The 27,311-nt window shown below is 47.7% G+C and overlaps 1 protein-coding gene across 6 annotated transcripts in view; it reads right to left on the bottom strand.

Moving 5' to 3' along the window:
• Positions 1-25,693, bottom strand: part of SHANK1 (SH3 and multiple ankyrin repeat domains 1) — a 105,042-nt gene extending 79,349 nt beyond the window's left edge. For 2 of the 6 annotated variants that reach the window (XR_008327337.1, XR_008327336.1), the window contains exon 1: positions 25,266-25,693. The gene's annotated coding sequence lies outside the window, so the exon portion shown is untranslated. The remainder of the gene's footprint in view (positions 1-25,265) is intronic. The other 4 variants (XM_053362736.1, XM_053362738.1, XM_053362739.1 and 1 more) reach the window with 3 other exon arrangements.
• Positions 25,694-27,311: the final 1,618 nt, after the last annotated feature.

Here is a 27,311-nt window from a genome sequence, read left to right as displayed (position 1 = left end):
GTAAGGGGAAATGTGTGTGCGTCTTATGGAGCGAATGCAGGCTGCGCAGCTATCACAGAAGCCAGAACGGCAAGAGGGATTGCTGCTTTCATTGCGCAGCGATCACTCTTGCTGTTCTGGCTTCTGAGATTCAGAATTTTTTTTTCTTGCTTTCCTCCTCCAAGTGTGTCTTGTGGTCTGGTGCGTCTTATAGAGCGACAAATACGGTATATAAAAACATAATAAAGCATTAAACATTTTTTTAAAACTTCCCCATACAGGACTGCCTTCAGATGTCTTCTAAAGGTGGTATAGCTATTTATCTCCTTGGCTCGGGGGTTGCATAACCCCATACCCTCCAACCTTTCTCTGATGAAAATAGGGACGTCCGAAGGAAAAGCGGGTCATTCCGGGATCAAATCAGAAACCTAGACGGCTTCTGTAAATCTGGGACTGTTCCTGGAAATTAGGGACACTTGGAGGGTCTGTCATCATGCTCAGAGCATGAGACTGTGATTATGCAGGGACAGAGAGAAATTAGAGTGCCACTGGCTGTAGAATTCTGTTTTCTAAGAAGCTGAGATTGCTCAGAGCTCCGCTGGAAGATATTTTTCTCTGAAGACATTTATTAGTATATCCTCCTCTTCCACCCCCAGGGAAAGGGGGCTATTTCGCAGAATGTTGTCTGCCCCACGCTTTTTTGATGGTTGCTGTCCCCACCCCACAATGTCTCATAACTCGAGGTCTGGATATTCCAGGCTGCCAACACAGCAGCCACCTCCCCTGTTGGAGGCAGTAAGAGGAGAGTGCTGTGAAGCTCAGCTCCTGCTTTGCATAGGCTTCTTGATGGCCGTTGTAAGAACAAGATGCTGGACCATATGGGTTGCTGGGAGAAGATGTATGAGCTCCTGCTCCAGACACTGCTAGAGAATTTGTCCTCCCCATAAGGGATATTTGGTGGAATGTTCCCCACAATTTGGGCCCCTCCAGATGACATCTTTATTGAGATTTTGTCCTGATTTGCTTCCAGAGAGGTTATACGACAACAAGCATTAATCCTCCCTCCCTCCCAATTTGCTTGTGGGGGCGTTTATATGTCTTTCCGTCAATTCTTCATTCATTCCACACTTTCCCCTGTCACTTTACAAACTGCAAAAAGTCTGGGCTTTTCTTTCAAGTGCATTTGTTGCATACCCCCCAACTGTCCCGATTTAAGTGGGACATCCTGTTTTTTGGGGGGCGTGCTCTCGTGTGAGTCACCTGGCTCCCATGAGATGATGGCCCCAAAAGACGTGCATTTTGGGGTGCCGTACTCTTGCGCGAGTCACATGGCTCGCATGGGAGCACGGCCCCGAAAGATACCACCCCAGTTTTTCTCTGGGGTACGACTGTAATTGCACAAACCCAAAGTTCCTGGTATGCACTTGAATCCCTCCCATGAAACACTTGGCAATCTGGTGGTACCCCTTCTTGCTACCCACAAATGAGGTAGAGAATTTGGAGTGGCCATTTTTCCAACACAGCTCCATATATACTCCATTATACTCTGTGTCTACTAACCCAGGTATATTCCAGCAGTGCTTTAAACCCCTTTACAGTAATACCTCCACGAACGTCCGCCTTGTCTAGCATCCATTCCAGTGAACAGGTAACTTCTGGGTTTGCCGCTCGCACATGCGCAGAAGTGCTAAATCGCGCTTGCGCAGAAGCGCAAACAGCTCCGTATGTGTGCGCAGATGCGGCACTTTGCCCTACGCCCTTTTCGGCTAGCGGCTGGGGCTCCAGAACGGATCCCGGCCGCAAAACAAGGTACAACTAATTGCACAAACCCAAAGTTCCTGGTATGCACTTGAATCCCTCCCACACAACACTGGGCAATCTGGTGGTACCCCTTCTTGCTGCACACAAATGAGGTAGAGAATTTGGAGTGGCCATTTTCCCAACACAGCTCCATATACACTCCATTATACTCTGTGTCTACTAACCCAGGGATAATAATAATAATAATAATAATAATAATAATAATAATAATAATAATTATTATTATTATTATTATTATTATTATTATTATTATTATTATTATTTATACCCCGCCCATCTGGCTGAGTTTCCCCAGCCACTCTGGGTGGCTCCCAATCAAATGTTAAAAACAATACAGCATTAAATATTAGAAATTTCCCTAAACATGTTTGGTTTTTTTAATAACTTTTGGGGGGCTGAGGAGGGGAGATCATAGAACCATAGAGCTGGAGGGAACCATGAGGATCATCTAGTCCAACTCCCTGCAATGCAGGAATCTTTCACCCAGCGTGGGGCTCGAACCCTCAATCCTGATATTAAAAGTCTCCTGCTCTACCAACTGAGCTATCTCTCAGGGGTGTTGAGGGTGCTTTTCTAAGACGTTATTAACATGCACGGGCATGCAACGGCAGTTCTTCTGTTTTAATCTCCCTGTCCTGCGCATGAATAGGCACAAAATGCCGGTGCGCTGGTTAAGAGCCTAAGAATGTCAGGCGTTGTATGGAAGAAATACAAGCAAGGCCAGGCCTCACATGGAGGATTACAGTCTAAAAAAAGAACACAAAAGAAAGAACAAGGATGCTGGCTGTTATGAGTGGGCGGGAGGTCATAGGGAAAAACCCAAAAACAGCCTCACAGTCAAACTGGTTGCCACATATTGCTTGTGCGGATGCAGGACTGTGAACGGTATCATTTTCTCCTGTGCAGATAACAGCTTCTAAGCAGTGTTAGAAACGCAGATATCTAAGCTAACCACCAAATGGCACCTTAAACCTAGGTTAAGGCCACCACAACGGAATGTCTAGGTGCTTTTTATTTATTTTTTGGTGATGAAATTTTATTTATTATCATTATTATCATTTCTATACCACTTTATATTTTAAGGAAAAAATATCTCAAAGCAGTTTGAAACACATTAAATAAAACAATACAGAATAAAACAAATTCAAGCTTCAAGGAAAATATTTCAGATCCTTCTCTAAGTGACATTTTGCTTTCCCCATATCTATTTACCTACTTAATTTACAGAGCCGCCCCATAGCAGAAGTACTCTAGGAAACCAGTGTGGTGTAGTCATCAGAGTGATGCACTAGGATGTAAGAAATCAGGGTTCGAATCCCCATTCAGTCATGAAGCTCAGTGGGTGAACTTGGGCCAATCGTGGCCTCTTAACCTACATCACAGGGTCAGCCCCATAGTTGCCTTTGCTGGACTTAACCATCCAGGGGTCCTTTACCTTTTTTTTACTTTGTAGGGATTAACTGAGGAAGGGGTGGGGTATAAATGCTCTTCTGCTTATTTGCTTAAGAAAGCTGGAGAGGCCAGCCAGAGGAATATGTCAGTTGCCAATGAGGCATTCAGAGATCTCTGCACGGTTGCAATTGGACCCCCACAAAATGCGCCTGGCCCCTGGCTAATTTCTAACATCGCTTGTAAGCCAGTGATTTTCATCAGGACGGCAGCAGAAAAGGGTTAAATTTCCCCTGCGCACTTGCTGATAAATATGCACCCCCACATGGCTGCTATTTGCATTAAAAATGAATTAAATAAATGCAAAGTAATCCATTAACAGCTACCCACAGCCTGCCCTGGGTCCTTTTGCTCTGATGCATCCCCTTGTTGGCAACATTGCATGGAATCCTTGCCAGTGGTGGGTGGGGCCAAAGGCAAGAATGAACAATGCAACAAATAGGAATATTACCTTTACACACCGACACACCTCTCTCTATCCTCTGCCCAGACAAAAAAAAGTGTTATAAAAGTTCAAGGACACATTCCAGCCTGGCAGAAAGACAGGTGTGAAGCAGGATGGAGGAGTGGTGTGGATACCCTCCAGCATTTATCTGATGAAAATAGGGACGTCCTATTCCATCCTCATTTTATTATTTATACCCCACCCATCTGACTGGGTTGCCCCAGCCACTCTGGGCGGCTTCCAACATATAGAAGAACATACTTAAACATTTTAAATCTGTGTCCAGGGCAGCTGTTTACCAGCTCCATCTGGTACGTAGGCTGAGACCCTATCTGCCTGCGGACTGTCTCGCCAGAGTGGTGCATGCTCTGGTTATCTCCCGCTTGGACTACTGCAATGCACTCTACGTGGGGCTACCTTTGAAGGTGACTCGGAAACTACAACTAATCCAGAATGCGGCAGCTAGACTGGTGACTGGGGGCGGCTGCCGAGACCACATAACACCGGTCTTGAAAGACCTACATTGGCTCCCAGTACGTTTCCGAGCACAATTCAAAGTGTTGGTGCTGACCTTTAAAGCCCTAAACGGCCTCGGTCCAGTATACCTGAAGGAGCGTCTCCACCCCCATCATTCTGCCCGGACGCTGAGGTCCAGCACTGAGGGCCTTCTGGCGGTTCCCTCATTGCGAGAAGCAAAGCTACAGGGAACCAGGCAGAGGGCCTTCTCGGTAGTGGCGCCCGCCCTGTGGAACGCCCTTCCAGCAGATGTCAAAGCGATAAACAACTACCTGACATTCAGAAGACATCTTAAGGCAGCCCTGTTCAGGGAAGTTTTTAACATGTGATATTTTACTGTATTTTTGGTTTTTATGGAAGCCGCCCAGAGTGGCTGGGGAGGCCCAGCCAGATGGGCGGGGTATAAATAATAAATTATTATTATTATTATTATTATTATTATTAAAAACTTCCCTACACAGGGCTGCCTTCATAGGTCTTCTAAAGGTTGTATAGTTGCTTATCTCTTTGGCTCGGGGGTCACATAACTCCATACCCTCCAACATTTCTCCAGGGAAAATAGGGACGTCCTAAGGAAAAGCAGGACATTCCAGGATCAAATGAGAAACTGGGACGGCTTCTGTAAATTCAGGACTGTCCCTGGAAAACAGGGACACTTGGAGGGTTTGGGTGTGGCCTGCAGAGAGAGGCTCAGAGGGCTGCATTTGGCATTCTGGCGTTCATCCTCACTGATGCTTTAAACCAAGGGTCGGCAACCTAAGGCCCATGGGCCACAAACGGCCCATGGGGGTCGTTTAACCGGCCCATGGACCCCTGCCTCCCACTCGGGGACCCCCGTTGTCAGCTCCCATGTGCTGCGCTAAACCGGCGCGGAGCAGAGCAGGGATTGCCTTCTGCGACACTGGCCGGCTTCCCATTGGCTGCAGGAGCTTCCTGCAGCCAATGGGAAGCTGCACACGCCTCCTCCGTGCCAGAAGTAGCACCGGAAATAGAGTTTGCGCATGCATCCACGTGCACACACTCCAGCCCATCATGGCGTCTGCAGGACCATGAACCGGCCCAAGCCACAATAACTTTGCAGACCCCTGCTTTAAATTCCTTCCTTCCTTCCTTCCTTCCTTCCTTCCTTCCTTCCTTCCTCTCCCCTCCGTTACCACCAACATTCATGTAAGCCTGGAAGCTCACTGATACCTGTCAGACCATTGTCTATGTGATGTTTGCATCTGTTTGTTTGTTAAAGTCTCTTTCTTTCCATGTACAAACTTCCATACTTCTGCAAACCCAGGGAATTCCTGAAGTACATAGAAGCCAACTGCCTTAGTTTTTTTACAGCTACCTCAATTTACTTCCAGCTGTTCGGCACTCAAGACTCTTGAGCTCTCATTAGGAGGAACCAGAGAGACCTGCGATGAAATGTTCTCGTGAATGCTTGCCTCCTAGAAAGGAGTGACCTTGGTGCAGGATGCCAGCCAGGTCTGTATAAAGCTGCATTGTAGCGAACCAGAATATTCATCCTTCTAGCTCAGTATTGGCTACACAGACTGGTAATAGCTCTCCAGGATTTCAGATGGGGGGGGGGCATTCCCTCTGTATCTGAGGACGCTGTGGGTTGAGCATGGAGACTTTGACATGCAATGTGGATGCTTTACCTCTGAGCAAAGGCTCTTCCCGAAGGATCATGTGTATCTCCAGGATACTACAGTGGTACCTCTGGTTACGTACTTAATTCGTTCTGGAGGTCCGTTCTTAACCTGAAACTGTTCTTAACCTGAAGCACCACTTTAGCTAATGGGGCCTCCCACTGCTGCCGCACTGCCGCAGCGCGATTTCTGTTCTCATCCTGAAGCAAAGTTCTCCACTAACAATTTCTGGGTTAGTGGAGTCTGTAACCTGAAGCATATGTAACCTGAAGCTTATGTAACCTGAGGTACCACTGTATAAACAGGCCATTCCTCATATCTCTCCCTCTGTCTCCGCATTTTCTGTCATTCTTTTTAAGCCAGGACTCAACATTCCACGGATAATGGAGTTGCTCAATCCTAATTATGTTGTTTTAGGGCTATTTTCCCCCATTAGGCCAGTTTAAAAATATATATTTTTGTGTACTTTGCATTGCCCATTCTTGAGGCTCCCCTGGGCATACCAAGGCCTCCCTCTGGTTTTTAAGTGGCCTTTTTTGACTTCGTATCCGTCGGCACCACTTGAGTTCGCTTTTAGTGACGATAAGGGATAAATACATTTACGCAGGCACTAATTAAGGTCTCTGAGGGTGCAAGCATACTGATTCCCTCACTAGATCAGAGGGCAGAGTCATAGTAGGAAGGCAGACCTTGACCTGTTCCAATAAGAGCCACGGATTTGCTGAAAATGCTGGCTGGCAATCTAAGCAGAGGAAAGGGCTTGCAGCTCAGTGGTGTGAATCACAGAGACGGAAGGGGCTAGTGTTCGAAATTCGCCAGGCGCATTTTGCAACTGGTGCAGGTCCAACTGCAACCACATGGAGATCTCTGGATGCCAGCTTAGCAACTGAAGTCTCCATCTGGCTGGCCCCTCCAGTTTTCTTGAGCAGATAAGCAGAAGAGCATTTATATCCCTGATGGGGAGTGGTCATGGAAGTACACCTGCAGTGGAACCGGATAAAGGTAGGCTGGAGTAGAATGAAGAAATGTAGAAACCAGCCTTCTGTACAAAAAGTAAAATTGGCTTTAATTGCCCTGCCCACTTCAGCCTTTGGCTCCGCCCACCACTGGGCCCATGTGGCCCATAAAATGTCGCCCAGAAGGGAATATACACATTTCACTAACCACTCTGTTTCACATAAGCACTCTGCAATTCAAAGCAGGCTGGAGGCACTGACAGGATTTCTGGGAGACCAATGGGCGGTGTTTGTGGCTAGATTTCACTTCTAGGCAAAAGCAATCACGCGGCTAGCTTCAAAATGATCTAATTTTGGTTTCTCTCCTTGCTCCTTTATTTGTTTAAGGCAAGCTTGCCTTCTCTATTTAAAGCAAAGTCTTCACCTGAGGCATTTTATTTTTTTTAAAGTTTGCATACATTTAAACAAATTAACACACGGAAATGAGTAATGGCTATTTATTCCTGCACCCGCCACCCCATGCCCCCCGGCTGCCTTCCCTCCAGAAGTGAAAAGCACCCTGTAGGCCACACTTCTGGTGAACCTTTATTCCGTCATGTATCACCTCAGGAGTAATCGATGGCGCCCTGAGAAGCTAAAAATCAGACAGGGCCTAAGCCAAAAGAGAGCAAGGCACCCCCTTTCCTCATTCTCTTTCTGCCACAGAGCTGAAGTTCCCATCAACCTTAACAAACCAGAGTTCCCAGGATCCTTTGGGGGGAGTCATGCGCTTTAAATGTGCCTTGAATGTGTGGTGTGTGCATAGCCAGCAGTGTCTGCCACCTCCTTCTCTCTCCTTCTGTCATCTCTTTCTTTCCCTCCCTCCCTCTCCCTCTCCGCTGCTGCTGCTCCCTTTCTCTCTGTCTTCCCCTCCTAGATACCCACGTGAGATCAGTTTGACGGCCACGTGTGGCCATTAGGCCACAGGCTCATCACCCCTGCCCTAGGCCTCTGTTTCTCAGCACAATGCCAATGTTCCACAACAAGAATACATTAGGGTTTCCATATTCCCCAAAGCGGGTCAAAAGTCATCAAGCTTTTTTGGGGAACATCTCCCCCCAAAATCTAAGTTTTGGGGGAATTTGAAAATGATTTTTTAAAAAATTTAAACACACACGCCCTTGCCATACGTCGATTTGACAAAAATCCACCCAGGCGCCATTTTCCTGTCCAATTCCAGGATGTATGGCAGCCCTATGATACATATTCATAGAACTGTAGAGTTGGAAGGGACTCCAAGGGTTATCTAGCCCAGCCCGTTTCAAAAAGTAAAATTCCTGACACCCACAAAGTTGTTGAGCTTTTTAAAGGAAGACCCCAAAATTGAAACCTCCCCCCAAATAGTGATTTTAAGCTGTTTCCGCTGCTTTTCCCTTCACATTGCCATACACCTGGGTTTTCCCTTACATTCTGCGAATTCGGCAATGGTTAATGAGAGGTTTCCTAGTACATCTGTCACTCATGCAAATGAAAAAATGAAGAGGCTACCTGTGCAGGCAGAAGGCTTTTTCATATCTCAGGTTGTTAAGCCAAAAAACGACTGAACCATACAATTGTATTTCAGAGTTGAACAGCTTTTTAACCTTGCATTTCCACAATCCAAGCCTCATGCTCTAAGTCTAGCCATTGCACTTACGCCTCAAGCCCCAAAGGAGGAAATACAGAAGCACATCAAATGGAGAAATACAGCGAACAGACCTCAAAGGTGCACAGAGGATAATTTTTTGGCCCAATGCAGTTAGAATCTGTTGGTCCTCCCTTGGGGGCAACCGATTCATTGCTTTGAAAAAAAAAATGACCAAAAATATCTTACACACCATATCAAAAGTTGGAATGTGTTTGCTCCTTTGGGTGGGTGGGTGGGGAGACACGGAGAAAGATCAGTAGTCTCTAAGGAAGAATCTATGGACTCAAAGCACAGTGGACCAATAAACCCAGCTCTGTGCATCTTTAGTAATTTCAAATTCTTGTGCCCCAAACATTGGGGGGGGGGGATCTGCTTCCACTAAAATCTTTTTGCTCTCTCCTGCTACTGGGTGTATTGTCACCCAAACAATCTGGCACCCTTGCTCTCATTTCCCAAGAAGGTGATGGAATTCCTAAATGAGTGTTTGATGTTTGTGTGTGTGTGAATGAGAGAGTTGGGCTAACAGAATAAACTAATGCAGAGAAGATGGGTGTATTGATTGATTGATTAAAATAGTAATCAGGGCTTTTTTCAGCCAGAACTTGCGGGAACTCAGTTCCAGCACCTCTCAGGCGCCATTGCCATTACAAGAGAACAAGGCAGGAGTTCATTGTGAGTTCCAGCACCTATATTTCTATAAAAATAGCACTACTACTACTACTACTACTACTACTACTAATAGTAAGGTAAAAGACCCTTGGACGGTTAAGTCCAGTCAAAGGTGACTATGGGGTGGTGGTGCTTATCTTGCTTTCAGGCTGAGGGAGCTGGTGTTCATCCACAGACAGCTTTCTGGGTCAAGTGGCCAGCATGACTGAACCACTTCTGGCGCAATGGAACAATGGAAGCCAGAGTGCATGGAAATGCCATATACCTTCCTACTGCAGTAGTACCTTATTTACTGATGTGCTTTCAAACTGCTAGGTTGGCAGGAGCTGGGACAGAGCAATGGGAGCTCACCCTGTCGCGGGGATTTGAACCACTGACCTTCCGACCAGCAAGCCCAAGAGGCTCAGTGGTTTAGACCACAGCGCCACCCGCTCCCCATAATAATAATAATAATACTGCTGGTTGGGAGTCTAGGTATAGCCTGTGGGTGCTCCCAGACCCAGCTGTTTCACTGGTGACAGCACTGACCGGATGCACTTTCCACCACCTTTGCCTCCTTCTCAAGCTGTAGCCTTTTCTAGAAGAATGTACCTGGCCTCGGTCACTCTCTAGTCACATTTGGATCTGGATTACCACTGTGTTCTCTGTGTGGGGCTGCCTTCTGCAATGGTCCAGAAACCTGCCATTGGACTTTTCCAAAGTGCAGCACATAGCTCCTATCCAGAGCTGTCTCCCAAGTTTGAAAGTGTTCTGGGTAAAACGACTTCTGGTGAGTCCTTCCTGACTACAGTGGCAACTCTCTAAAACTACACAGGAAGGCAGGAAGGAAGCTCCAGGAATCAGCAGAGGGCGCTCTGCTGAGGAGGGTCCCTTGGCAATTGCCTAATGGCGACAACTGCTGATACTCGCAGCTTTCCTATGATCTGCTCCACAGCTCTACTCTTTTTCGGATCCCATTAATAGGGGATATACAACAGACGAATATTTGAGACAGTGCTTTTTTTAGCGCTGGCACCAAAACTTGGGGATAGCATCCCCGGGTCAATTTCCTGAGCGTCCCCTTTTTCTACTTTTGGGCAGGCTTCGAAAACCCATCTTTTAAAACAGGCATGTAACGTTTAGTTCCTTTCCCCCCCCACATTAGGAGCTTTGTATTCTGAAAACCATTCTGTTCATTTTGCCAGACTACAAAAGCTTTGCATATCAAATATACGATTGCATTTCGTTCCTTTGCACAGAGAAAATAGACATCAGATGAAACGCAGTACAAAATAAAATAAATAAAAGCAATCAGAGAACAAATGAATAAAAATGTGTTGTTTTGGGTTGTTTTCTCCAAATACTGTCACTTAACAGTTTTAACACAGGTTTTCTTAATCGTGTTTGTTTTCTTCCAATTGGTTTATTAAATTTTGTTGCGCAATGCTGCTCTCTCGCTGCATGTAGTACCCCAGTTTGAGTACATTTATAGAAAAAGCAAGATAATAGCAGTTGTGATGATGATGATGATGGAGAAACATGTTCCTCATGGATGCTCCAGGCAACATCTCCAACAACCTCGCTTTCCTGGATTCCTGCTGATAAAAGCTTTCTATTTTAATAAGATTTTCTCTGCCTGCTCCCCCTTTGCTGCTGTTCATATGTTCGCAGGAGGGAGAGAGGCACCTTGCAGAAAAGGCTGTTTGCCAGGATGCCAAAGGTGCCGCATGGGTCTCCATGCCCATCTTCAGGCATTTTGTTAACCAAGAGAAAATATACAGGACGGCCTTCCTACATTTGGTGTTGCACCATACATTTTGGACTGCAACTCCCACCGTCCCTGACTGCTGGTCATGCCAGCTGAGGCTGATGGGAGTTGTAGTGCAAAACATCTAGAGCAGGGTTTCCCAAACTTAGGTCTCCAGTTATTTTTGGACTACAGTTCCCATCATTCCTGACCACTGGTCCTGATAGCTGGGGATGATGGGAGTTGTAGTCCAAAAAAACAGCTGGTGACCCAAGTTTGGGAAACCCTGATTTGGAGGAACTCAGGTTGAGAAGGCAGATCTCAGACATAGACCTCATCACCAGGGCCAGCCCAGCCAGAAAGACAGACTGGGAAGCCACCAGAGACAAGAACAGAAAGGGCACCCATCATGTCTGTTCCCGAGTCCAGATTGAAGAGAAAACCCTAAATAAGGAGAGCAGGAGGCCTTGGAGTTGCCCATCAACGACTAACACCTCAGCAGCAAATTCAGAGGTTGCCTGGTCTCAGTTTCTCCATTATGGTGAAACAGAACATTTAAATATGAGTAATTATTCCTAAGGAGGGACGTGGGTGGCGCTGTGGGTTAAACCACAGAGCCTAGGACTTGCCGATCAGAAAGTCAGCAGTTCGAATCCCCACGACGGGGTGAGCTCCCGTTGCTCGGTCCCTGCTCCTGCCAACCTAGCAGTTCAAAAGCACGTCGAAGTGCAAGTAGATAAATAGGTACCGCTCCGGCGGGAAGGTAAACAGCGTTTCCGTGCGCTGCTCTGGTTCGCCAGAAGCGGCTTAGTCATGCTGGCCACATGACTCGGGTCCCTTTACCTTTACCTAATTATTCCTAGATTTTCATCTATGCATAGAAATCACTGTATGCATTCCATCCCCCCACCATCAGGAAGACTGGGTCCTCTTGTCTGGTGAGGCGTAAGGAGCCACTCAATGGTGGCTCCCATGAACTGAGAGTGCCCCCAGAATCCTCAGTGGCTCTGCAGGTAGATCTCCGCTTAAACAGGGATATCCCTTGCTCCATCTCACAGCGAGCACAAAGAGCTCTCGAGCCAGCCCTGGCTGAATCCCAAGCCACTGTGTGGCCGATCCGACTTTGCATTGCCATGGCATTCTGCACTCTGGGAATTAAAATGTTGCATTCAAAGCAGGTTGTGCCAAACAATCAAAACTTGATGTATATTTTGCTTCCTTAGCATAAATTAGCTCCCTTTGCATTCTGTGTTCTGACATTTGAGGGTTTCTCTTTTTTTCGAGGAGGATTTGTGATAGAACAGAGTGTGAGCAGGCAGGAAGAGCGTTCAGCAGGCGAGGGTCTGTACATTTGTGTATGTGCGTGGGGGGGCGGCGGTGGCGGCGCATGACTGGAAGCTGCGGAGGTGTGTGGGACGCCTTGCAGGACACAGAAATTGTGTGCATTTCCCCATAAACGTCAGAGACTTCATCAGGTGGTGAAAATACATGGCATTCACCGAACACATTTTATAGTGTCACAAGTGCTTCACCTAGATTATCTCTGTAATCTTTACAACAACCCTGCAAAGTTCTTCAGCGATCACTCGTAGCCGAGTAAGATTGTCTTCCATAAACACGGTTTTAACAGTGAGTCCGTAAGTGACTGTGGAGGCCAATTCTGGATCCATGTGTCCTTCAACAGTGGGGACATTGGTTTCCGGGCGGGAGTTGATCACGGTGTGGGTTTGCCAAGCGTGCCTTCCTCTTAGCACGTTTCTTCCTTGCATCCTGAGTTTGAGTGTCTTCAAAGCCCATGACACCTTTGGTAAAGGCTGTTCTCTAACTGGAGTGCTCGCAGGAGGCCAGTGTTTCCCAGTTGCCAGTGTGTATACTACCTTTTTTTAGATTTGCCTTGAGACAGTCTTTAAACCTCTTTTGTTGACCACCAGCATTACGCTTGCCATTTTTCAGTTCGAAATAGAGTAGTTGCTTTGGAAGATGATAATCAGGCATCTTAACAACATGACCAGTCCAATGAAGCAGATGTTGAAGAATCATGGCTTTGACACTGGTGATCTTTGCTTCTTCCAGTACACTGATATTAGTTCGCCTGTCTTCCGAAGTGATGTGTAATTTTTTTCCAGCAGTGTCAGCCCATTATTACAGGATAGGCAGCTGAGGCAGAGACATACATGGTGGGGTCAGCTCATATATAGCACACCCTTCTTCCCTTGGGTGGTCCCGTTCTTTTCCTCCATCCTCTTGTTTGAGCAGACCATAGCTTGCCATCCTACATGAACTGGCAAAGCATCATGCTGGATTTAGATGGTGAAGAGTTAGTTTCGAATCCTCCCTCTGCCATGAAATGCACTGAGTGCCATCAGGCCACTGACACTCAAGCTCATGGATCAGCAGACTTTTTCAGCAGGGGGCCGGTCGACTGTCCCTCAGACCTTGTGGGGGGCCGGACTATATTTTGAAAAGAAGAAGAAGAACGAATTCCTATGCCCCACAAATAACCCAGAGATGCATTTTAAATAAAAGCACACATTCTACTCATGTAAAAACACGCTGATTCCCGGACCGCCTGCAGGCCGGATTTAGAAGGCGATTGGGCCGGATCCAGCCCCCGGGCCTTAGTTTGCCTACACATGCTCAAGCTAATCAATGTCATGAGGTTGTTGTGAGGATAAAGCCAGCCACCATGTATGCCACCAGCATTCAAAATTTGCCAGGCACATTTTGACCATCGGTTACTTGCGAGCAAGTGAAGATGCTCGGGTGCCAGGATGGCGCTTGACATCTCCACCATTTTAGAAAATTTAAAGACTATCTTAAGAAATACTGTAAAATTGTGGAATGTTGAGACGTTGTGGATTTGGAGAACATGAGGTTGAATGCTGTAACCATTATGCAATATGAAAAGAAAGGTTAAAATTTATTTATTAGAAATTAGGGAAGGATTTGTTGATCAAAATTAATTAGAGATTGGAATGCAGTAAGGGGAGGTATGAGGAGGTCGGGAAAATCTTTTATGAAAATAGGGTTTGAAATTATACATGTTGTGTCTTTTTTTGGTGTTTTGTGTGTGTGTATGTTTTTGTTGTGATTTGTGTTTTTATAATTTGTGAAAAACTAATAAATATTTAATTTTTTTTAAAAAAATGACATCTCCACCATTTTGGGAGTGCCTGCCTGAGGATCCTTGGACCTTGACTGTTTTCACACACTAGTGTAGAATTAAATCCGTTATATATTTTATCTGTGCAGCCCGAATGAATTTCAGGAACCAAAAAGTTGTACTGAGAAATGCGACTTTTGAGCCAACTGGCCCCAAAGTGGCAACCGTTTTGGCAACTGTAACCCTGGTTTAAGGAACCATTTGGCATCTAGCTTATATAGCTGAGTTTCTAACACTGAATGGTGTTTCTGGGTTTCTTCGAGGAAGGATAGGGTAAAAATGAACGTTTAACTCACACACGTTAGAATTGGTGTGGTGCAGTGCAGTGGTGGAAATATCAGAGTAGGACTGAAGAGTTCAAGGCTTTGCCATGAAGCTCATTGGATGACCTTGGGCCACTCAAACTTTATCTGAGCCTAGTCTACCTCACAGGGCTGCTCTGAGGATAAGAGGTGGGGAAGGAACAATATACCTGAGTTCCTTGGATGAAAGGTAGGAGAGAAACGTAATACCAAACTTAAATAAATGGTGACCTGAGCAAGTACCGTAGTTTGGTGTTACATCTGAACTGGGCAAACATGTTTTACCTTCAAACAAGAGACTGAAACCACGGTTTGCATTGTGTCCAGTCTCAGGGCTGAAGGGCAAACCATGGTCTGCCTGGTGCAGATGTAAAAGCAAGCTATGGTTTGCTCATACAGTAGAGGAGCAGGGGGGGGCTACCTGAGCTTGTAGCATTTTCATTTAAAGTGCACACCCCTCCAAAAATCCTGGGAAGCGTAGTTTCTCCCTTACAGAGCTGCAATTCTCAGCTCCCCAACAACACTCCTGCTCAGTGGAAATAACTGGGAACAACTCAGTACCCAACCTTTGAAATGGAATACCAACAGGAGAACATTGCAGGGTATTAGAACCATAGAGTTGGAGGAACATCTTGTAGAACATCATAAAGTGTTAAAATCATAGAGTTGGAAGAGGCCTTTTTCAGCAGGGGGCTGGTCCACTGTCCCTCAGACCTTGTGGGGGCCGGACTATATTTTGAAAAAAAAGAAAAGAACGAATTCCTATGCCCCACAAATAACCCAGAGATGAATTTTAAATAAAAGGGCACATTCTAATGTAAAAACATGCTGATTCCTGGACTGTCCACGGGCTGGATTTAGTTTGCCTTCCCATGATCTAGTTCAACTTCCTTCTTGGTACAGGTAATCAATAGCTCAGACCGTCCCCAACAGATGGCTGCCCAGTCTCCACTTGAAGACTTCCAGCAAGGAGAAGATACCTCTCCCTTCTAGGCAGTGTTAGAAACGCATATAAACTAGACGCCAAATCTAGGCTGCAGTCTAGGTTGAATCTAGGTTGCAGTCACCGCAAGAGAATGTCTATTTTCCAGGGGGTTGGACTAGACGACCCTCAAGATCCCTTCACAATTCTAGGATTCTGTGATCTCCGCTACATTGCTTGACTGTAGCTTGCTCTTGCAACAATTCACTTGTCCCAGTATGCTTGTCCCATAGCCGCAATTGGACCCACCACCCCAGTAGCAAAACGCACCTTGAGAATTTAGAACATTGCCTCTAGGTAATTGGCTCCCCGTGCTGAGCTGCTTTCCCTGTCACCGATTGCAGCTATACTCTTTTTCACATACAAACACTTGCTCATATTGAACACACCACCCACTTTCTCACACGGTGCAGTACAGCAATTCAGAGGGCCGGTCTGCAACCAGACAGACCCAAGTTCAAATCCTAACTCGCTGGGTGATGCTGCGCCAGCCATTCTCAGGCTGTGGTAATCTACCTCACAAGGTTGTTGTGGGCGGCGGAACAGAACTACCCATGCCGTAGTTATCTCCTTGGAGATAAAGCAAGAAATAAATGTCAAAAATAATTTCCTCCTGTCTTCTCTTTACACACATACATTCCGGCAGAGTGAAGTCGGTGCACGAGCGTCTAAGCCCTCTCCCCTCTCTCCTTCACACAATTCTTTTAATCCGCTGAGAAAAAGCACCGAATATTGAGGTGCAAAAGCCCTACACCATACTCAGGCAAATACCAGGGTCTTGTCAGAGTCCCGCTTCTTTATTGCAAATAGGGGTGAGGTCATCATGCACGACTAGTCTCACACCCAGCTGCCATTTAAATCCCCTTCCTCCATAGTAATACTACATACATGTACAGTACAGGATTGCATTCTGGAGAAATTAATATAGCAGCAGGCATGGAGGGCTAGCACTCATCTCAGTGCTTCTGGGTGGGCCGCCCTACACCGGGTAATCCCCCGCCAGATCTGGCCCTCGACCGTCACATGAATGTTGGCGTGCTGGAAACAGCAGATGCAGAAGCACCTTGAGATTAGCACGTGTCCCGTTATAGCCATGCAATCATTCATTTATGCACATATGCAAATGGATATATATGCAAACTCGTGTTAGTCTGGAGCTGATTATGCACCTGCTGTTCCCAACGTGCCAACAATTCGAGTGGCTGCGATCTCATGGGCCACCCGCCGCCCCTGAAAGAAATGAGCGCATGCTCCCATTTTGGCATGGCTGTACATTCCAACATACATGGGAGCGTGAAAGTACATATTGGGCATGCACACAAATGCTGCAAGCCATATTCACATGGCACATGGACGTCTATTTTCGACTAGGTGCCTGGTTACAAAAATCATGTACAAAGATGTTCATAGCTGTATGTACTCTTATACATATATACTAGGGAATAAGCATGCATACTTAATTGTTTCACACAGAGAAGCGGAAATATGCAGGCATGCACCACTCCAAATGTGCACATGTAGGTCTGCAGAAGCTCTCTCCCAAGCATACCTATGCCCATGCACATCCTTACAGGCATAGGGACATGTGTCTGCATGCTTGCAGAGAGAAAGAGAGAGTGTGTGAGTGTGTGTCTCACACGCACTGAGCCAGGCATGTGCATATCCCTCCTCCCTCACACCGCAGTAACTGTTCTCTCTGCACACCCAGCAGAAATACTCTCAGAAGCATGAATCAAAGACTCAGGAGCTAAGAATAGCCAGGCCCAGCTGGGCGGGGGAGAGGCAGCGCAGGCGCCGTTTGGAATAATGCCAGCCTGGGGGGGGGAGAGAGGGAGAGAGAGAGAGAGAGAGAGAGAGAGAGAGAGAGGGAGATGTGGTGCCCCCCACCCCCAAAAACTCCATCTCTGGAGGCAGAGGGGGCAAATGGATGGGAGGATCCTTGCTGGACCCCTGCCCAGAAATTGCTATTATACTGGAGGGGGAAAGGTATGTAGATGGATTAGGTAGATGGGGTTGGAGAGAGAAATTGAAAATCGGGGGGTGGGGTGCTGTGTGTCTCACACCCCCTTGCTGACCCAGCCTCTTTACAACCCCAGGCCAACAAATCCATTTGAGAGAGGGAAGTGGGAGATCTGGCCCTATCGACTGTGCAGAGCCATGAAACGGGAGCCTGCAGATGCACACAGAGCACACCGTCCAAATCTGGCATGCGAGGAGCACCGCCTTGCCTGTCAAGGCTGCTGAGAGCTTGATCCTGTGTCAACGTCAACCCTAGATGCAAAAGCTTCTCTCTGCGTGTCTCCTCATCCTTTCTGCATCCCTCTAGTGCCACGTGCAGTGGGTGTGAAATGAGGCCAAATGAGGCCAATTCTCCCCGGTGTCACCCATGCACACTTGGCTTCCTCTCCTTACACTCACACCGCTGTTCTCTCTCTCACTCACGCACACTCTCACATATACATATTTTCAGATTCCTTAGATGCACATGGATCCTGTATATGTGCCACCATGGTTATACAGAATCACAAGCTTATCTTGAGCCTGCCATGCTGGCTTTGGGCCTGGGAGGTCTGAGCTGGGCGAGCTTTGGCTAAGTTGTTCTCTCTCTGCCTTAGTTCCCTCATCAGAAAAATGGGGATAATCGGCTGAAGGTGCAGGTTCTGAGGCAAACAAACACAGGGCTTGCATCTATATGTGTGTGAAGCAGCAGCAGCAGCAAAAAAAGCTCATGCTATTCTAGGCTGCATCAACAGAAGTGTAGCGTCCTGTCAAGGGAAGTAATAGTACCACTCTATTCTGTCTTGGTCAGACCACAACTGGAGTCCTGGGTCCAGTTCTGGGTACTACAAAATTTAAGGAGGATATGGACAAGCTGGAATGCGTGCAGAGAAGGGCGACCAGGATGATCAAGGGTCTGGAAAGCAAGCCTTATGAGGAACAGTTGAAGGAGCTGGGTAAGTTTAGCGTGGAAAAGAGACTGAGAGGAGATGTGATAGCCATCTTCAAACATCTCAAGGGAAGATGGTGTAAGCTTGTTTTCTCCTGCTCTGGAGGACAGGACATGAACCAATGGCTTCAAGTCACAAGAAAGCAGATTCCGAGTAAACATCAAAAGAAAATTTGGATGGTAAGAGCTTGTTCGACAGTGGAATGGACTCCCTCGGAAGGTGGTGGACCATTAGAGGTTTTAAAGCAGAGGTTGGATGGTCACCTGTCATGGATGCCTTAGTTTAAATTCCTGCATTGCAGGGGCTTGAACCAGATGACCCTCGGGGTCCTTTCCAACTCTGCAATTCTATGATATGTGCCACATAATACTCTACACAATGTTGCCAGTGTGTTGTAGTGGTTAAGAGTATTTAACTAAGACCTGGTAGACCAGGGTTCAAATCTCCACTCCCACTGGGTGAACTTGGGCCAGTCACTGTCTCTTAGTCTAACCTACCTCACAAGATTGTTGTGAGGATAAAATAGGGAGGGGGAGAACTATGGGTAGCACCTTGAGCTCCTTAGAGGGAAGGCGGGACAGAAATGCAAAATGAAATGATAAAATGAAATGCTAATTCATGGGGGGCGTGTCAGGGGCATTTTCAGGGGAAGAATCAGTAAGTGGGAAGGGATGATTAAGCCTCCTCCCCCCGCTTCCCTAGGGACACGGGTGGCGCTGTGGTCTAAACCACTGAGCCTAGGGCTTGCCGATCAGAAGGTCAGTGGTTTGAATGCCCGTGACGGGGTGAGCTCTTGTTGCTCGGTCCCTGCTCCTGCCAACCTAGCAGTTCGAAAGCACGTCAAAGTGCAAGTAGATAAATAGGTACCACTCCAGCGGGAAGGTAAACAGTATTTCCATGCGCTGCTCTGGTTTTGCCAGACGCGGCTTAGTCATGCTGGCCACATGACCTGGAAAAACTGTCTGCGGACAAATGCCAGCTCCCTCGGCCAGTAAGGCAAGATGAGCACCGCAACCTCAGAGTCATCCGCAACTGGACTTAACTTTCAGGGGTCCCTGACCTTGACCTTTTACCCACTTACCTATTCATTTCTGAAACTCTCTTTCTCTGTGTTTTTAATTTGACCTCCACCCACTAGGCATCAAGACCAGAAATATGCCCAGTGAGGGAGAAATGGCCAGGAAGTTATTTGCAGGGTGGGGGGAATGGGTGGTATGGGAAGGGTTAGGTACCGCCCTCCCGCCTGTCAACTCTCCCCTAAAAATGCAGCTCCTGCTCCTACATTTGCAATACCTTGGCAAATGTGGATTAAGGAACACACATTTGTCGAGATGTGTCATTCCGTCTGCCTTGGCCTATTTTGCAAAGGATGTTGGGATGAGAGATTAAAGAAGGAGAGACTGTCAGTGGCCTTGAACTCCTGGGAGTCAGAATAACAATAAATTAATGCACCCGCCCACATAAAGACCCTTTTTCACTCATTTAGAATTCCAAGGGCTAATCTTGCAAAATATTCATTAATCCATATCTGCAGACTTCCCACATATAACAAAGCATGCCCTCTTCAATATCAGCATGCAACATATATGGATGGTCTCTTTGGGAATCAATCCCAAGGTATCCCTCATTTCCCCTGGGGCTTAAAGCACTTTTGCCTAATGAAGCCCTTATTAAAGCGCTCTTTTTGGCTACTACAGCATTCACCCCACATCTCTTGCGACTGCATGGATAGGGCCAATTAACACGGGTCTTCCTTGTGGGGTCAGGACCCTCAAACCCACATCATCAGACCCACCCAGGCGGTTGCAGGCCTTTTGATACGGTTGCAGCGCTGTGGGATGAACCCATAGTCGAGCTAGTGCCACAGCGCTGTGGTAGCACGCCAGGCAAGCCCAGCAAATGGATATGGGTACACACACAGGCAGCTGGCCTTTTGCCAGGAAGTGGAGATATCACCAGGTTTGGCACCTAACATCTCCATCTGGCTGGCTGGCGTGGCTGCGATGCCATGCCAGTCAGCTGGTCTGCGGGGCAGCACAGCACCAAAAGACATGCCGTGCTGCCCCCATACCCTTTGCTTTGTAATCTTGCAAAAGAATTTGCACCTAGACATAGCGTGGTGGCGACCATAACGTCCCTACCTGCTGCCGTTGGTAGGGCAGCAGGTAGGGAGGCCAACAGTAGGGGGAGCCGAAGCAGAGGCAGCTGGTTCTGGTTTTGTCCCCATACTCCTCCCTCCTGAATTCCACTGAGCTGGAGGAAGAGGAGAAAGCTGCCACAGCCAGTGCCACCCACTGGACTGGATGTAAGGAAGGAGACGGACGGGTGTGGGGGATGGAGCTGATGGCAGGCAGAGGCTGGCAGGCAGAGCTCCATTCACCCTAATGCACCAGCCTCCATTGTCAGAGGCGGCCGGCTCTAGGGGGCTGCGACCGGTGCGGTTGTACCGGGTGTAGAGCTTCTGGGGCAATGCAGCTGGTGCCACCACTATTATGTCCAATGGAAGGTGAGAGCTTTGGGTAGCGCCACTGCAATTTGAGGTGTCAAGGCCTAGCACTGCATGGAGAGAGGTGCCTTACCACCAAAGTATCACAAACCACCTCAGCAAGTACAAAGAGGTTATCTACACACGAGTCCAGCTTTATGGACCGCTGTTTGAAGGGTCTGTGGAGGATCGCCCTCTGTTTGAAGGGTAGTCCATGTCCAGTTTGAAGATCAGGGCCCATAAAAAGTTGGCACCACCTAGTCGGCAGACCAGAGGCATAGCATGGTGTGTGTGGTCCCGGGCGCACATTTTTGATGGGGTGCAATGAGGGCCCGCTCCGACAGGCATGGAGCTCAGGTAGCTGAGCCCAGGTTGCTCTAGTGGGCAGGTGGATGGATGCAGCTGGCAAGGAGCCTATTTGAGGCGGGCTCCGTTCACCCTCCTGATGTGCGCCCCCACCTCAACTGTCCAGTCCACCAGGAGGCCGTGACACTTGCCCTGCTCCGGGTGCCAGCAACCCATGGCATGCTGCTGCAGCAGACTGAGCAGGCACAAAGACCCTTGCTGTGTGAAGGACTGCCTTTCTATTTAAATTCTAGTGATTATTTCTAATTCTGCATCTATAGCCACGTATGCAATTTAAGAAAATCTTATGGATATCCTGATCTTCCTTTGCCTTCTTTTTTTCTGGAGGTGTCTGTGTGCATTTCCTCTTGTGTGGTGGGGGGTTCACAAGGCCCCATAGGTAAGGAAGAGGGCCCCTTTGGTATATGCACGGGAAGCATTGTTAACAGCTACCTAATCCTGCCTTTGCAACCATTATACGTGACTTGGTTGCAGATGGCAGAGAAAATCAATCTGAACTGTCCTTGACCTCTGCTGAAAGTTATAAAGTTAGGGTAGATGCTCACAATCTGCCGGACACTGCCAGATTCGCAGGGGCCACAAAGACTTGTACCCGGAGGGGACAGTGTAGCCCAGACAGGTGAAAGAGTAAGCCACCAATGTGCTGGGAAGCCTTGGGCAAACCACCACTGGCTCCGACTCTGAGCCTCTGCTTAGAATCTGCTCAATGGGAATAACAGAGATCTGCCTCACTAGAAGAGCATGAGAGAAGAATCTCAAGGTGCAGGCTTTGCCAAACTTGGATCACCATGCTTTTTTGGAGACTACAATTCCCATCATCCCTAGCTAGCAGGACCAGTGGTCAGGGATGATGGGAGTTGTAGTCCAAAAACAGCTGGAGACCCAGGTTTGGAAAACCTTGCATTAGACACGCTCAGAGTAGACCCTTTGCAATTGATGTGCCTAAGTTGGTCATGCCCATCAGTTTAATGGGGCTGTTCTGAATAGGGCGAAGATTGGTTACAACCTACAGACACTGCAATACCAAGCATGTTTACTCCAAAGTAAGCTCCTGTGGGTTGTGTTCATAGAATCACAGAGCTGTAGAGTTGGAAGGGACCACGAGGGTCATCTAGTCCAGCCCCCTGCAATGCAGGAATCTTTTTGCCCAAGGTGGTGCTCAAACCCAAGACCCTGAGATGAGGAGTCTCATGCTCTAACGACTGAGCTATTCAACTAACTTTTACCCAGAGTAGACCCATTGAAAATAATGGGCCCAAATTAGTCATGGTCATTATGTTCAGTGGGTCTACTCAAAGTAAAAACATTCTTTCAACTCTTAGTTCTATTGAGCTCAGTGAGCTCTTGCTAATAAATTGTACTTTTGACCACTCAATCCTATGTGCATTTATTCAGAAGTGACTCCTGCTGTGTTCAGTGGAGCTCACCCAGAAAGCTAGAGAGCACAGACTGCAGCTGTATTCACGTTTTCCTGGGAGTAAATTCCATTAACTCAGTACCTCTGGGTTAATCATGCAAAAGCTTGGGCTGTTTAAAGCACCACTGTGGTTAAAGAATGAACAAATGCAGGGACCTCACCAAACAACGCAAGAAAGAGAATCCTACATCACACACAGATATAAAAGGGCACAATGGTTAGTGTGGCAAAAGCCGCGTCCCCCACACTGAGAGGCATGTGCAGCAGAACTCCTACAAGACATCCATGTACAAGGTATTAGATATAAGAACCTGTAACCTGCAAGATATTAAAACAGGAATACACTGAATTCTGTGGGCTGCAAGTTCATAGCTGGAGGCAGAAAGCATAGTCGAACAACAGAATTAAGGAGTCCCAGACAAAATAATGTTTCTAATGTTCCTGTAACCACATGTTGCACAATATGCAGAGAGAGGTGTACTGTACAAGTAAGAAACAGGTCATACTACATTGGTACAAGAATCCACGATGGGACAGTATACAAGGAAGAAAGCTTTAAAGCCCCATAGTCCACAAAGGCCCACAGAGTACAGTGGGAAAATAATGTACTTGTGTGTGCGCACACACATGCACACAGAGCATGCACACCAGCACCTCAAAAGCCACATGGCGACAAATCTACAGCCCAGCATGAGTTCTGCCGCGAGCGAGTGCCAAAGGGGCAGATCGCTCTGAGAAACGGCCGTGTGCCTGCTCACAGATGGACGGTGGCTGCCACACAGCTCATCTATATAATGTGATGGGGAATATGCACATGGAGACCTCGTGGCTACACCCACACGGCAATATGAGAACATACAGATGAATGCATATGCATCCAGGCTGACAAACTCAGAGCTGTGAAAATGCTACCCAAGCTCACAAGCACACACAAAAATATCTGGTTTATTAATCCGGAGGACATGAAGGAGGTTGGTTCAAGTCTGTGCCTTTTGCAAAACACAGCTTCCACAATTGCGATTGTCAACGAATTTGCTTCTTCTTCTTCTTCTTTTGGGTAAAGGTGATAAAAGTGAAAGGAAGGGGAGGGGGAAATGGCAGAGGTGCGCACAGATGAAGCGGGGAGGCAGCATGGAGGTAGAACAAGCATTGAAAAAGCGAGACGATAGAGGGCATTGAAGACCCAGCCGCATATGGGATACCTTGCTCAAACCCACTTCGATTTCCCAGGGTTTTGCAGACACCTCCCACACATTTCCACAAGCCGTTCTTCGCGGCCAGGAGGACTAGAAACTTGCTTTTGCATTTTGCAGGAAAGCTGCCGTGGGGACGGCAAAGACCCCAGGTCCTGCCCTTGTGCAGTAAAATTGCCAATGTGCACAGGCAGTTGCAGAGAAGCACACCTGCCGCACATAGTATATGGCATATGAGCATGTGTGCATGTGAGTGTGTGCGCTCACCGCGAGGCAGGTTTATTTATTTATTTACCTGGCACACATTCCAACTGGATCCAGATCTGCTTAAAAGCGCCGACACTCCCTCACCCCCACCCCGGCCATTCAGGAGAAGCATGCTCACAGCCTCTCACACACAAGCACTTATTTGCCTCTCTGTCTATGCACAACTGCAAGCAGACATGGAGACCGAGAGAGAGGGGGCTGTTCTTACAAAGGTATGGCCACAGCAAGGAGAGAAAAGCATGCATGACAGGCGTGCACAAGGGCAAATGCATGCACGAAGGTACGGATGCATGAGGGATGTGCAAAAAAAGACAGTGACATGCACACACTCACACACATGAGGGGAAAAAATGCATGCATGATTTTACACCTGCAGATTAAGCACACAAGGATGGCACAATGGTGCACATAATGGCATACAGAAATACAGGCACACAGCAATTTATGTGCACACCCTCCATTGTACGGTACACTTTCCCCACCACCCCATGCTCCTTCTCCTTTGTCTCTCAACCCCATTACTACCAGCACATCTGCACATGGCTACCAAAACGCACACGCCACCACAAGCATAGGCTGACAACCCCAGGCACCCGTTCCTCATTCCACCCCGTATATAGGTCTACACGTGTGCAAGTGTGCAGACGCCGAGCTCAGCCCACATGCCTCAGCCAAGCTGCCCACCTTGCGCATGGAAACTCATGCCCGCACACCAGCCCCCCTCACGCCCATTTGCAGGAAGCTTCGGCACCCCAGTTTCTGGAAGAAGCTCTCCCCCCCACTGCCTGCTAATGGACTACCAAGACATACATGCGCGTGAGAAAGGCACTCACGCGTAAAGCACATTTTCTCACTCACCTCTGTGCCATAGTAGATGCGCCCCCACACCCCAGCTCACAAGCGGAAAGCCCCCACATGGGGTGGGTTTTTTTGAAAGTGGGGGCTCCGGAGGGGGGCGTGGCAGGGTCCACAGAGGTGGCCGCACGCCGTGGCTCCGCTGTCACCTCCGGTGCGCCCCCCCCCCAATCCACTCCCCGTGTCACAGCACGGCCATCCCCTTTCCCCATCGTGGGAACCCCCAGCTCTCCTCCCCAGCCGAAGCGGGTGACGTTTCGCCTCCCACGCGAGAAGAAGACCGACTCCCCCACGCACCCCCGCTAGGCGGTCGCTCCCCCCCCACACCCTGAATCGGTTCACCCACGCGTGCAGCCTCCCCCCACGCGCAATCTCCGCGGTTCCCAGCTTAACCTCCCCCACCCCATCACCCCGCGTTACCTGCCAAGGATGGGAGCCGCTCAGCACATGGTCTCCTTTCGGGGGGGACCCTCCGCCCGGTCCCCCCCACCCCTCCTCCGGCTCACCACTCCTCCTCCTCCGCCGCCGCCCGCCTCTCTCCGCCGGGTAGTGTCCTTGCGGTCCTTGCGCGGGGAGGTGGGCGGGGAGCGATGGGGGTCCAGATGTTTCCTCGGGGAAAGGGAGGGGCGCGGGAGAAAGCAGGCTAAGGAGAAAAGGGAAGGTGCCTATCTAGATAGAGAGAGAGCGGTCTTTGGGGGTGGGTGGGGGGCATTCAGGCTTGCATGGCGGCGCCCTTTGCTGCCTGCGATCCGGGCAGTCTCCCAGGGCTGCGCTGCTTGCCAGCCGCTCCCTCCCTTGCCTGCCTGCCTGCCTCCCACCCTCCCAGCGCTGGAGCGAGGATGCTCTCTCTCTCTCTCTCTCTTTCAGCCGCCCCGCCCCCACCCCTGCTCCCTTTTTTTGCTGTTCAGGAATGCACGGTTCTGGCGAGCCCACCTCCTCTTCCCTCCCCAATCTCATTCATAAGGTCACGTGGGTGTGAATATTGGGAGGGGGCCGCTGGAGAAGGAGCGCGATCCGGCAACCACACCCCCTCCCCATCTTCGGCCACTTAAGCCCCAACCCCGCATCTCCTTTGCACACGCCCATCCACTCTTCCTCTCGCTAACCCCCAGGTCCTCACCCCCGCATCCCCTCCCTGCAACCTCCCCCCCCATTTCCCACCCCCCGAGGCGGCCGCGGGTGCCTCCTCTCCTCCTTTTTTACGTCCCATTTATCCATCATCTCATTTTTTTTTTTTTTAAAGATTTTTATTGGAGTTTTACAGAAAAGAAAGATAAAAGTTCACAGAATAAAAAAACCCTAAATTACAGAAAAAAGAAAGAAACACCAAAAATACAAAAAGAAAGCACAACTAATTAAGAAAAATTAAATTTAAACATAAAAAAGTTAAAACCAATCCATTTTTCAAATAACCTCAATTTCATATGCTTATGTTCTTGACCTCCTCCCGCCTCCCCCCTTTTGTATTCCCATTCAAATATTTAGTTCAGCAAATTCTTACCCTTTTTCAAATGTTAAACTTTATACCATAACATTTACTATATCCATATTTTCAAGCATATCAATACCTATTTTTTTGCATAATCTTATTAACTTTTATCACTAATTACCACTTATTGCCAATCCAAGCACAGTTTTAGCATTCATTAATTTTATAATATTTCTGAAGATAGTCTTTGAATTTCTTCCAGTCTTCTTCCACCAACTCTTCTCCCAGGTCTCGGATTCTGCCAGTCATTTCCGCCAGTTCCAAATACTCTATCAACTTCATCTGCCACTCTTCCAGGGTGGGTAGCTCTTGTGTCTTCCAATACTTTGCGATGAGAATTCTTGCCGCTGTTGTTGCGTACATAAAGAAATTTCTGTCTTTCTTTGGCACCAATTGGCCCACCATGCCCAAGAGAAAGGCCTCTGGCTTCTTAAGGAATGTATATTTAAATATTTTTTTCATTTCATTATATATCATCTCCCAGAAAGCCTTAATCTTTGGGCATGTCCACCAAAGGTGAAAGAATGTTCCTTCACTTTCTTTACACTTCCAACATTTATTGTCAGGCAAGTGGTAGATTTTTGCAAGCTTGACTGGTGTCATGTACCACCTGTATATCATTTTCATAATATTCTCTCTTAGGGCATTACATGCCGTAAATTTCATACCTGTGGTCCACAACCATTCCCAGTCAGCAAACATAATGTTATGACCAACATCTTGTGCCCATTTAATCATAGCAGATTTAACTGTTTCATCCTGCGTATTCCATTTTAGCAGCAAGTTATACATTCTTGAGAGTGTTTTAGTTTTGGATTCTAACAACTCAGTTTCCAATTTAGATTTTTCCACCTGGAAGCCTATTTTTTTATCCAAGTTATAGACTTCTCTTATTTGAAAATAGTGCAGCCAATCTCGCACCTTATCTTTTAATTTCTCAAAACTCTGCAGTTTCAGTTTATCTCCTTCTTGTTCCA

This window comes from Podarcis raffonei, chromosome 13 (genome assembly GCF_027172205.1).
Source record: "Podarcis raffonei isolate rPodRaf1 chromosome 13, rPodRaf1.pri, whole genome shotgun sequence".
Classification (NCBI taxonomy): Eukaryota; Metazoa; Chordata; class Lepidosauria; order Squamata; family Lacertidae; genus Podarcis; species Podarcis raffonei.
The sequence above is the reverse complement of the archived record's forward strand: the minus strand, read 5'-3'. Positions and strand labels throughout refer to the sequence as shown.